Source organism: Callospermophilus lateralis, chromosome 10 (assembly GCF_048772815.1).
Source record: "Callospermophilus lateralis isolate mCalLat2 chromosome 10, mCalLat2.hap1, whole genome shotgun sequence".
NCBI classification, from domain to species: domain Eukaryota; kingdom Metazoa; phylum Chordata; class Mammalia; order Rodentia; family Sciuridae; genus Callospermophilus; species Callospermophilus lateralis.
In genome coordinates, this window is record NC_135314.1 from 67,875,557 (window position 1) to 67,888,995 (window position 13,439).

A 13,439-nucleotide genomic window follows, 5' to 3' on the forward strand; every position below is an offset into this window, starting at 1 on the left:
TTTGTAATTTGAGGCCATCCAATTTATTAACTCATGTCATTATTTCCTTAGCTTTAGGGATCCTATTGATAAATCGTTGCCTGTGCCTACGTGCTGGAGTGTTGGCCCTACATTTTCTTCCAGTATTTGCATAGTTTCTAGTCTAATTCTTAGGTCTTTTATTCATTTTGAGCTGATTTTTGTGCAGAATGAGAGATAAAGTTATAATTTCATTCTTCTACTAATGGATAATCATTTTTCCCAGCACCATTTATTAAGAAGGTTGTCTTTCCATCTTCTAAGGTCTTCAATTTCTTTCTTTTTGTTCTGTGGTTTTCATTGTAGAGGTCTTTCACCTCTTTTGCTAGATTCATTCCTGTTTTTTTGTTTTGTTTTGTTTTTTAGGCTATTGTGAATGGAATAGTTTTCCTAATTTCTCTGTTAGTTGATTCATCATTGATGTATAGAAATGCAATTGATTTATGGGTGTTAATTTTGTATCCTGCTACTTCACTGAATTCATTTACGAGTTCTAAAAGTTTTCTGGATATAGGATTTTCTACATATAGGATCCTGTCATTGGCAAATAGGGAAAATTTGAGCTCTTCTTTTCCTATTTGTATCTCTTTAATTTTTTTCTTTGTCCTAATTTCTGTAGCTAGAGTTTTAAGACTATGTTGAATAGAAGTGGGTGAAGGAGGGTATCTCTGTCTTGTTCCAGTTTGCAGAGGGAATCCTTTTAGTTTTTCTCCATTTAGAATGACATTGGCCTTATATTTAACATGTATAGCTTTTACAATATTAAAATATGTTCCTACTTTCCTTGTCTTTTCTAGTGTTTTGAACATGAAGGGGTGCTGTATTTTGTCAAATGCCTTTTCTGTATTTATTGAGATAATCATGTGATTCTTGTCTTTATGTTGATTGATGTGCTTAATTACATTTATTGATTTTCATATATTGAACCAACCTTGCATCCCTGGAATGAACCCTACTTGATCATGGCACCCTGTCTTTGTAATGTGTTTTTGTATGTGATTTGTCACTATTTTATTATTGTCTGTATTCTTGTATAGGTAGAATTAATATTATCAAAATGGGAATATTATCAAAAGTACTGTACAGATTTAATGCAATGCTTATTAAATTCCAATGATACGCTTCATAGAAATAGAAAAAGTAATCATGAAATTTATTTGGAAAAATAAGAGGCCTAGAATAGAAGCCCCACATCTACTAGAAGAAAATTGTAGACCCAATACTTCATCATATTGGCTTAGGAGCTGACTTCCTCAACAAGACCCCTAAAACACAAGAAGTAAAATCAATAATCAATAAATTAAAAGGTATCAAACTAAAAAGCTTCTTCACAGCAAAGGGAACAAGAATGTGAAGAGAGAGCCTACAGATTGGGAAAAAAATCTTTGTCACCTGCACCTCAGACAGAGCACCAATCTCCAGGAATATATTAAAACTCAAATAGCTTAACCCCTCCAAAAACAAATTACACTATCAACAAATGGGCAAAGGAACTGAACAGAACCATCACAGAAGAAATATGAATGGCCAACAAATAAGTGAAAAAATGTTCAACATCATTAGCAATTAAAGAAATGCAAATTAAAACTATACTGAGATTTCATCTCTAATCAGAATACAAGTAACAATAAATGTTGGTGATGATATGGGGAAAAGGGTATACTCATATATTGCTGGTGGGACTGTAAATTGGTGCAACCACTTTCTTTCTTTCTTTTTTTTTTTTTTTAAAAAGAGTAGAATACATTTTTATTATACAACATTTTATTTTTTTTTAAATTTTCTTTTCATGGAATACATTTTCTTATTACAAATTCCCACAGTGGGAAAGTAATTTATTAGTTTTATATTTGTGGACAGATTATTTTAGGACAAGTAAAACACATTGGAGAATTACATCTGTTTGAAATTTGTAATATTCTGATATGTCTACAAGGAAGACTTCTCTAACTTGAGCATCTCTATATTCAGAAGCTTTCCAATCTTTCCTTCCTAGGATACAGAAATCTGTAATTTGAGATTTTAGCATCTCCTATAAAGTTTCCCTAGGACATAAAACCATCAGTAGCTGGTATCAACTGGACAGACAGAGAAGTTTCCAAAAGTAAACACCATCTAATTTTTTGCAAAGTCATGAATTAACAGTCTTTCCCTTTGTCCATTATTTCCAAGACAAATGCAGAAATGATCATATACTGATAATAATAAAGCTAAATTCTCTTTAAGAGACTGACAAAAGCAAAAGCTCATATGTAAAGTTTAGTCATACTGTGAATCTCATGAACTTGAAGACAACCCCATTAACTCACTAGAATGCAGAACTAGGTCTCACAATTTCTTGAACACATTTCCTCTCAAACCTCTTCCTCAACAATTAAATTCTAAAATAACCATGTGATTAGAAGAAGGTTTGCACACCAATGAACTTTCTGTTATTTCCTCCTTATTGTGAGTTGAATGACAGAGCAGAGGCAGAGGCATACAACCAATTCTCAAGTCAAAAAGGTCAAAGCTTCCACAGCATGGCAACAGCTTTGCAGATGCCCACGTCATGATAGTTGAAATAACAAAGCCCAGCAAAGGTTAAAGCTGAGAGTGCCAAAAGTCCTGCCTTGGCAGCTTTCTGTGATGCATCCCCATGAACATAATCAGTGACAACTTGTCCAAGGCCCCAGTGACTATGAAGAGTGAGGACTGCAGCCAAGGAGTAGTCCATTGCAGAGCAAGGATTCAAATATGCAGCTGGAAGCAGGCCCAGGAGCAAAACACTGACAACCCTCTCACTAGTCCAGTGAAGAGATGCAGCCTTGGAACCAGAATGGCGGTTTGGTGACAGGTGAATGTGCTGTGTTCCAGTCCATCCTGGGGTAGGTCGGTCCTGGAGAAATGCTGCTGAGATGTGAGCAGGTCTGACCAAAGGGGTTCAAAGGAACAGAGCTCGGCCTCCTTGAGCACCACAGAGGACACTGAGCCTCAAGAGCTTTTGAGGGCTCAAGGTCGTCCATCAACCCCTGGTGCAACCACTTTTGATAGCAGTGTGAAGATTCATCAGAAACTTTGAAATGGAGTTACCATTTAACCTAGTTATTCCACTTCGCAGTTTATACCCCAAAACTTAAAATCAGCATACTCCAGTGATGCAGCCACATCAATGCTAATAGCAGCTCAATTCACAATAGAAAAACTATGGAACCAACCTAGATGTCCATCAACAGATGAATGGATAAAGAAATTGTGGTGTGTGTGTGTGTATACACACACATACCCCCCCCACACACACACACAATGGATTATTACTCAGCCATAAAAAGAGTGAATTTATGACATTTTCTGGAAAATGAATGGATCCAGAGACTATTATGCTGAGTTAAATGAACCAGTCCCAAAAAACCAAAGGTCAAATGTTCTCTCTGTTATGTGGATGTTGACTCACAACAAGGGTGGGAAGGGAAGAATAGAAGGGGAATAAAGGGAAATGGGGAAAGACAGTGGAATGGATCTGACTTAACTTTCCTATGTTTGTATATAAATACACCACAGAGAATATACACATCATATACAACCAAAAGACTGGAATCCTAATTAGAATAAGGTGTACTCTTATTCCAAGGTGTTTGTATAATGTTTGTATAAGTATGTCAAAATACATTCTACTATCATGTATAACTAAAAAGAACAAATTTTAAAAAAGTTGCCTTTTCTACAATGTGTGTTTTGGGCACTTTTGTCAAGGATCAGATGACTATAGATGTGTGGGTTTGTATCTGAATCTTTTATCTTGCACATCATTGGTCTATATGTTTTTATGTCCATACCATGTAGTTTTTTTTTTTTTTTTTTTTTTTTTTTTTAACTCTTGCTCTGTAGTATAATCTTAGATCAGGTATTGTGTTACCTTCCGCATTGTTTTTTTTTTTTTTTTTCTTTTTTTTTGGCTTAGTATTGCTTTGGCTATTCTGGGTCTTTTATTCTTCCAAATAAATTTTAGTACTTTTTTTTTTTTTTTAGTTCTGTGAAGAATGTCATTGGTATTTTGATGGGAATTGCATTGAATCTGTATATTGCTTTTGGTAGTATGGTCATGTTAACAATATTAATTCTGTCTGGCCATGAACATGAGAGGTCTTTCCAAATTTTGAGGTCTAGTTCAATTTTTCACCTTCTTGGTTATATTCATCCCTGGTTTTTATTATTTTTTTTTTAGGCTATCGTAAATGGAATTGTTTTCCTGATATCTCTCTCTCTCTCTCTCTCTCTCTCTCTCTCTCTCTCTCTCTCGGTACTGGGAATTGAATTCAGGGGCACTTGACCACTGAGCCATATCCCCAGCCCTATTTTATATTTTATTTAGAGACCAGTTCTCACTGAGTTGCTTAGTGCCTCACTATTGCTGAGGCTGGCTTTCAACTTTTGATTCTCCTGCCTCAGCCTCCTGAGCTGCTGGGATTACAGGCATGTGCCACCATGCCCAGCCTTGTTTTCTGATTTCTTTATCATCAGATTTGTTGCTGATATATAAAAAAGCTTTTGATTTATGTATGTTGGTTTTGTAGCTTGCTACTTTGCCAAATTTGTTTATTAGATCTAACAGTCTTTGGTAGAGTTTTTTGAATCTTGTAGGTATAGGATCACACATATTATTTGCAAACTGTGATAATTTGATTTCTTCCTTCTTATTTTTATCTCTTTTATTTTCTTCCTTTGACTAATTGCTCTGGCTAGAATTTCTACTACCATATTGACTAAGAGTGCTGAGAATGGAAATCCATTTCTTGCCTCAGATTCTAGAGAAAATGCTTACATATTTTTCCCATTCACTATGATGTTGGCTTAGGCTTTGCGGTATATAGCCACGTTTATTTTATTTGGTATGGGGGATTGAACCTAGGGGCAATTAAACACTGAGCCACATCCCTATTCTCATTTTCATATTTTATTTAGAGACAGGGTCTTACTAAGTTGCTTGAGGCCTCCCTAAGTTTCTGAGGTTGGCTTTGAACTTGTGATTCCTCTGCCTTGGCCTCACCAGTGCTGGGATTCGAGGTATGCACCACTACACCCAAATGTTATATACAGCTTTTAAGATGATGAGGTAGGTTCCTTCTATCTCTAGTTTCTTCAGTACTTTTTAATGCTGAGTTTTATTGAAGGTCTTCTCCGCATCAATTGAGATGACTAAGTGATTTTGTCCTTAATACTGTTCATGTAAGGAATTACATTTATTGACTTGTATATTTTAAAACATTCTTGCATCTATGGAATAAAACCAAATTGATCATAATGTACAATGGTACCATGAATTTAACCCAGGGATGCTTTACCACTGAGCCACATTCCCAGCCCTTCCAATTTTTCATATTTGAGATAGTATTTCCATAAATTGTTTAGAGCCTCACTAAATTGTGAGGCTGACCTTGAACTTGTGATAGTCCTACCTCAGCCTCCCAAGTCCCTGGAATTACAGGCATGTGCCAACTATGCCTGGCAGGAAGACTGTAATCACTGTTTCTATCTCATTACAAGTTATTGATCGGTTTAGGTTCTCTATGTCCTCAGTTTTGGCACACCATATTTTTCTAGAAATGTATTCATTCCCAATTTATTGGAGTATAAATTTTCAAAATAGTCCCTAATGAGCCACTAGATTTCTATAAAGTCTGTGATGATTTCTCCTTTTTCACTGCAGATTTTATTAATCTGTGTATTATCTTTTATTTCTTTTAGTTTGTTTAGCTAAGGGATTATTAATCTTGTTTATCTTTTTTTTTTTTTTTGGTGGTGCCAGGGATTGAACCCAGGATCTTGTGCACTTGAGCCAAACACTCTACCAACTGAGCTATGTCCCCAGATCTTGTCTATCTTTTTAAGAACCAGCTCTTTGTTTCATTGATTCTTCCTTTTTTTAAAAAAAATATTGTTCTCAAGTTCATTGATTTTGGCTCTGATCTTAATTATTTCCTTTCTCTCATTTAATTATTTTCTTCCTAGTGTCCTAGAGGTTCTAGTGTATTATATCATAACACTCATTTGAGTCCAAGAAGTTTTAAATTTCTCCCGATTTCTTTTATCACCCATTAATCATTCAAAAGTGTATTATTAACTTTCCATGTGTGTATATACTTTCTATAGGGTTTTGTTGTATAGATTTATAATTTCATTTCATTATAATATGGTAAGAATCATATCAACTTTTTTTTGTATTTGATAAAAGTTGCTTTGTGGCTTAAAATATGGTCTATTTTGGAGGAGATTCCATGAGCTGCTGAGAAGAAAAAGTTTTCAGCAATTGTTGGATAAAATATTCTATAGATGTATGATAAGTCCATTTGATTTATAATGTTTTTCAGGTCCACAAAGTTTTTACCAAATTTATGTCTGGATAACCTATCTATTGGTGAGAGGCCACTGTCAATGAAATCATCCAAGATTATTGTACTGGGATCTTTCTAAGGCTCCAATTTGAGTAGTGTCTATTTTATGTAATCAGTTGCACCTATGTTTGGAATATAAACATTTATTACTGTTATATCTTTTTGTTGGATTGCTCCCTTTACCAGTATGAAGTGATCTTCTTTGTCTCTTCTGTTGATTTTGAAGTCTGTTTTGTTAGCTATGGGAGTAGTGCCACAGAAAAACTAGGAATACAGCCTTCCTCTAATTTGCCATCTCGAATCCTCTGTATCACTCATATTTTCAATTATTACATGTGTCTTGTGAATTGAAAGGGAGTAATTTTTTATTAGCTTTTACTTTATATTATTATTATTATTATTATTATTATTATTATTTTTAGTGCTGAGGAATCAAGTCCAGGGTTTTGTACATGATAGGCACATGTTCTACTCTACCCCTGAGCTACAACCCCAGTCAAGAATTTACTTTAAAAGGATCATTTAAGCTAGTTTGATTATAATAAACAGTGTGTTTCTATGGTGTGTGTGGGTGTGGGTGTGCACGCATGCGTGCATGTGATCAAAACTATAATTCAGAGTTAGGAGCCATGTGCATGCTCATAATCTCAGCAACTTGGCAGGCTGAGGCAGAAGGATCACAAGTTCAAAGTCAGCCTCAGCAACTTAGCAAGGTCCTAAGCAACTTTATGAGATCCTGTCTCAAAATAACAAACAAAAAGGGCTGGGGATGTAGTTCAATGGTTAAGTGCTCCTTGGTTCAATATCCAGTACCAAAAACAAAAACAACCCACCTACCCACCCCACAAGAAAGACTATAATTAGGGTAGAAGGCTATTGAAAAACATTGTAGTATATGTGATTTATTTCCCCAAGAATTCTAACATTAAATTCATGCAAAACATTTTTGGTGATTGTCAACACATATTAAAAATTAACATCATTTCATGTACTAGTTTTGTAGATAAAATTTAGGTCATTGCAAAACATGTGAGTTATACTCTAATAATAGCCACATTTATTAGATTCTGTGTCAGTTGCTTTACATATATTACAGTTGTCTCATTTATTCTCCAGAACAAAGCCACTTACAAGATGAGGAGAAGACAGTTAAGGATTTTGTTCAGATTTTGTAAGTGGAAGGTGCAGGATTGGAAGCCACGAGTGCCTGAGCTCAATACGCACCATGTAAGGGCCACTGTGATCTTTCCTCCCTGCCTCCAGGGGGACCCAGGAGACAAGGTCAAAGGAAATCTCCTTCCCAGAGTCCATTTCATTCTGAATGTTGCTTTCACACCAAATCCTTGCTGTTTTCTCACTATACAAAACACATCTAGAGAAAGAATTTGTTGTTGTGATTCTCAATAAGAGTCTTTTTTTTTGTCCTAGGAAATTACAAATGCTATTCCTTTTCCTGATGCCACATGGTCTCTCTAGGTCTCTAAATATACCTGTTAGACAAAATGCATCAACTTGGTCAGGAAGAAGAATTAATCTTGGTCAGAGAGAGGAGAATTAAAGGATTCAATGACTTCCAACTCTAATGTCATAGGGCCATATTTTGAGTGTCATAAAATTCCCAGAATTTTATAACCATAAAGTTATGACATTCCCACCCCAGCCCCACCAAAGCCCTTGCAGATGGTGCAAGAGGGAAGCTATTCCAGTTCCTCTAGGGTCAAAATCACTTTTTCTGTATTAATAAAGGAAACAGCATCAGCAGGAAGAAAGGAGGACAAAGAAGGGAGTTTTGGTCCTTAATTATTGACCTCAGCTCCAGCAATTAACTTTCTTTTGCTTTCTTTCTTTCTTTCATCTTTCCCTCTTTATCTCCTTCCTTCCTCCCTCTCTTGTTTTTTCTTCCTTTCTTCCTTGTGTGGTGCTAGAATCCAAGGGACTCAGGGTCTTGAACTCACTGGGCGAGTGCTCTAGCACTAAGCTACACCCCTAGATCTGAGAAACTTACTTTCAACTCTCCAGATTCCCAGTTGCTCATGTATAGAATGAGGATTTAATTATACTCAACCTCACACAATACATATTGAACTCCTAGCAGACTGTCTGGCATATAGTAAGTGATCAGTAAATGACAGCTATTATTACTTTTCAGAGTCTGGGCCTTCTCCCTGAAAGGATTTCTAAGAACAACAGTGATCACAGCTGATATTCATTGAGCACTGGCTATACCATTCTCTTCCAAGGACTTTAAAATGCATACACTTCCATAATCCTCAAAACAACAGTGTGGTACATATATTTATAATTTGTGTTTTACAAGTGACAAAATTGGTACAGGATAGAGCTTACCTAAGAACAACCATTTGGCAAGTAGAAAAGATGAGATTCAAGCTCAGAAATTTCAGTTTCAAAATGTAGCTTTCACCCTCTCACCATCTTCACTTTGCTGGAACACTTACGTCCTCATTGGTACCCGTACGTCACCAATCCCATTGCTGGACTCAGAACAGTGAGTGTAGAAACATCCGATGATTTAACAGTTATTTGATGTGATAATTGGTTGGCTAATTGATTGTTTCCAATGGTCTTAGAGTTCAGTTTAACAAACATTTGAGAAGCAGCTGTTACATGCCCATCATTTTGCCCATGATTGTGGCAGAAGGCAAGATTAACAATGAAAGGGCCATGTGATGGGCTCATACCCAGTCATTTTCTCAGAGTAATATGAGTACCTGACTCTGCCCCAGGAGGGAGACCACCAGACATTAGTAACAAAGTTAGTCCCTACTCATAGTTAACCCCCTTCTGATGACTGGACAGATGAGGAACATGCAAGATAATTGGGAACCAAGCAATTATTAGCTGGGCAGTTTAATGATACTCTGCAAGGATGAGCTGAAGTTATCTTTGGCAATTGTCAAGGGCATGGCGGGCCTGCAAGGCCCAACTTGGGCATAACAATCCTAACTGGACTTTAATTAAAGTCCCCTAAAGCAAAGGGATTTTATAATTTATTCATTTTTTTTCTTTTATTCAACAAATAATTATTGAATGCTTCCTATGGCCCAGCTGGGCATTATTCTGTGTCTTAGGGATACATGATAGGGAAAAATAGTCCCATCTCCAGTGAATTTCAGTATAGTGTATAAGATAAATATTAATCAAATAATTACATAAGAGTGAATGCCAGGATTCAATAGTAATTTGAAACCAGGGACAGCTTCCTTATTTATTCAGGAGGCAAATGGCCTATGTTTAGGTATGGCTAATATTTATGCACCAGTCTGTGTGGTGCCCACTGTACCTTTAGGTTTGTTATATTAATGGATTTTTGCATTTTCCCAATCATGTCATGCTTAGCAGATGTGTTTTTCTCAGTGGGATAAGTGGATGAAATTGCCAGTAGCCAGAGGCACCTTTTTCACTCTCTAGATCCTCCTGGAACTGAGAATAGATAACTCAGTACTCTGCCATACCCATAACCCATTTGTGGCTCATAGTTGAGAATCTCTTAAGGTATTCCATCATCTACTGGCGGGGGCTGGGGAGAAGAAAATGTCAAGATGGGTTATTATGGAACAAGAAAGTGCTACAGCAGGCACACCAACACAATGTGGTGAGGACACAAAGGAGGGAGAAATCATCTCTACCTTGTATGATGATGAAGACATCAAGAATGTCTTCTTGGGGCTGCAGGTGTAGTTTGGTGGTGAAGTATTTGCCTACCATGTGAGAGGCCCTGGGTTCCATTCCCAGCTCTACCTCTTACTCCCAATAAATAAAGTCTTCCTGGAAGATAGTACATTGAAGCTGGATTCTGGTAGGGAGATTTTGCCAGACTCAGAAGAGTCAAAGTCACTCCAGGAAAAGGGGTCTGCATGCACAAAGATGTGGAGTTATAAAAACCTAAATATACTGAAGTGGCTTTTGCATTCTGTAGTTGAAGTGTTTGAGGAAGGGAATGTGATTGACAGACGTTGATAATAAGTAATAGATAGAATCCAGATATTGAAGCTCCTTTTACAGGTGTGTTTATAAAGGGCTCTATCTTCTCTTTGCTAATGTCTCACTGTTTCATATTTCAAACAATATTTACAGAGTGATTATTAAGTGCTAAACACTATTCTTAGAGCTAATGTTAAAATAAATACCATGAGAATCACTAGTTCACTACTCTGCTGTTATAGTATCAAGCAGCCGTAAGATGAGGCTCAGAGAATGCGTTACTTCCCCAAGATAATACTGACTGCTGGTTGGAGGTCACATTTTTGGAGCTCAGATTTTCTGACTTATAGTCCTTTATTTGTTCATATGGTAGCTGGAGAAGCGTGCTGCTCAAATCCCTTTCAAGAGAAACTGCGTGAGAAATGTAGTCGATGGCAGCCTCTGATTGCTGCTCTTCTAGGTCCACCATGGGATCATACCAAACCCATGCCCTGCTCCTGGGCAGTGAGCATGGACAGGATAATAGTATGGTATTACTCCAGGAGTGGGGAAGTTGATTCAAAAATGAGTAACCGCTGACCCAATTCACTAATAAAAAGAACAAATGAGAGAAGTCATACAATCATCCTGTCAACTATTGAAAAAAACTCTTAATAAAATAAGGACTTCATGGACATATTTTCAATATCACCATCTAAAAGACAGCATTAGGCTGCGGCATAGCTCAGTGATACAGCCCTTGCCTAACACATATGACGCCCTGTGTTAGGTGCCTGGAACCACACATACACACACAAATAAATAGAGAGACAGATAAATGATTTAAAAAGTTATCATCATGCTTAATGAAAACATTGGGGGAAATGCCCAGCAATGTCAAGAAAAAGCCAGAAATGTCCATTAGTCACTTCTTTTTAAAATATGTTTCTGAGGTATTTGCCAATGCAATTAGAAAGAAGTGAAGTATGTGTATTTGAAAAAAGAAAAGAAAGTTATCATTATTTGCCAATGTTACATTTGCTTACCTGGAATATGTAAGAATCAACTAAAAATTCAACAAACAATAGAGTAATTCATAACTACCTGAGTACAATAATAAACAATAATCATCAGCTTTCGTGAGTATCAACACTAACCAACTAGAAGATATAATAGAAGAAAAGATTGCATTTACAATAGCAAAAAATTAATTTCTAGAAATAAATTTAATAAGAAATGCAGACAATCTATATGAAAAATGGAAAATACATACTTTTAAAAAGAAATTTCAAGTGTCATTTCTTTCTAATTTAAATAATAAGCTTAATTCTATACCAATAAGTTCAGCAGAAATATTGTTTATCTGATTCTTTGTTTTTGGAAATGGAAAGATTTTCATTCATAAGATTTTTTCTTATTTTCTTAGAAAATAAGAAAAAGTAGTCAAGAAAATTCTGGGGGGAAAAAAGCCAAACTTAAACAACTACTTCATCTTAAAATAAAGAACTACAGTAATTATAGCACAAATTGTCAGCTAGACAAATAGAAGAGAAGATAAAATCTGTGTGCAGACTCAAATATATATCAGATGTTAGTACACAGAATGAAATAACACATCAGGGGGTAAGTATTATATTATTTAATCAGTGGTATTGGGACAATTGGATAGTCATCTGGAAAATACAAATTTATTTTTGGATCTTTACCTCATTACAAATACCAAAATTCCAGATGTTTAAAGGATTTAAACAGAAAAAAAAATTCTAGGGAAATAATATATATGTATAACACAGGTGGGGTGTGTGTGTGTGTGTGTGTGTGTGTGTGTGTGTGTATTAGGAAGAACTTTCTAAGGATTATCCAAAACAGAAAAATCATAAATGAAAAGAAAGATAAATCTGGCCACATATAATTAAAATAAATTTTTCATTGCACAAGAATACCATAAACAAAGACAACCCTACAAATGATAAAACAGAAAAAATATTTGTTTGCAACTCATGACATAGCCTAAAGCATATTTTTCTCAGCTATGCAAATAAACATGTAGGAAAAAAACCAACAATACGATCAATATGATGCTTTTATATGCATCGAATATCTGTAAATCGGTAAAGATGGTCACTTCCAAGAAGTGAAACTAGAAAACAAGATGAAAGACAGAGATGCTAAGGCTCAATTTTTAATCTATACATTTTTAGTTTTTAGTTTTATTTTTTGTTGTGCTGGGGGTTGAGCCAAGGGTATGCTACTGCTGAACTACAAGACGAGTCTCACAAAACTGCTGAGGCAGGCCTTGAACTTGCAATCCTCCTGTCTCAGACTTCCAGGTAACTGGGATTACAGGTGTGCACCATAATACCCGACTCACTTGAATTTTTTAATGTAGTGAATTATATATAATAGTTACTACAACACTAAGCATACCACTCAGCTCAGCTCTCTTACCTTTATACCAAGACTTTCTCAGTGAAGGGAGTAATATGTCTATTTATCGTTCCCAAAGCTCTTTCCTTGCAAATTGGTGACAGTTTCAGTGTAGTGGTTAAGGTTTTTTCTGAAGCTAGGAAAATATGCTTGTATTTGACTTGACCTGTCCCATATGCTATGGATGAAAAACTTCAAAGGTTTCAGAGGAATGCATGACTAGGAATTGGGGTGCATGGGGTGGACATGCTGGTAGTCCTTAGGATGAGAAAGTAATACTTGCGAGCAACTTTCACTCCTTTTACTAAAGTGCTTATCTTGGATGAAGAAAGGCATTCTGAATATCTACTTTGTATTCTGCAGAAGTAAAAATCTTGCCAGAAATCCAACCAGAACATGGAGCTCTCTCTGGGGAAGCAAAAGAGCTAAGAAAGTACAGCAATAATTTAATGTTTGTAAAGACTAGACTGAAATAACTACAGTATATCAAAAGCAAATAACTGCTGAGGAAATTGGCATATTTTAATTTGGTTCAGACTATATTTTACATGTTCTGGGTGTACTATAATGTATAAGTTTGTATGTAGAGCTTAAATGTATAATTAATATAGCTTTGAAGCTAGTTCTATCCACATGATTAAAATTTATCATGGTATTAGCTTTCAAACAGAGAGTTTTTAACAAGTTACAGTCAATGCAATA

At 35.8% G+C, this 13,439-nt stretch overlaps 1 pseudogene; it reads right to left on the bottom strand.

The window, feature by feature from the left end:
• Positions 1 to 2,256: 2,256 nt before the first annotated feature.
• On the bottom strand, positions 2,257 to 10,800 carry LOC143407853 (succinate dehydrogenase [ubiquinone] cytochrome b small subunit, mitochondrial pseudogene; annotated as a pseudogene).
• Positions 10,801 to 13,439: the final 2,639 nt, after the last annotated feature.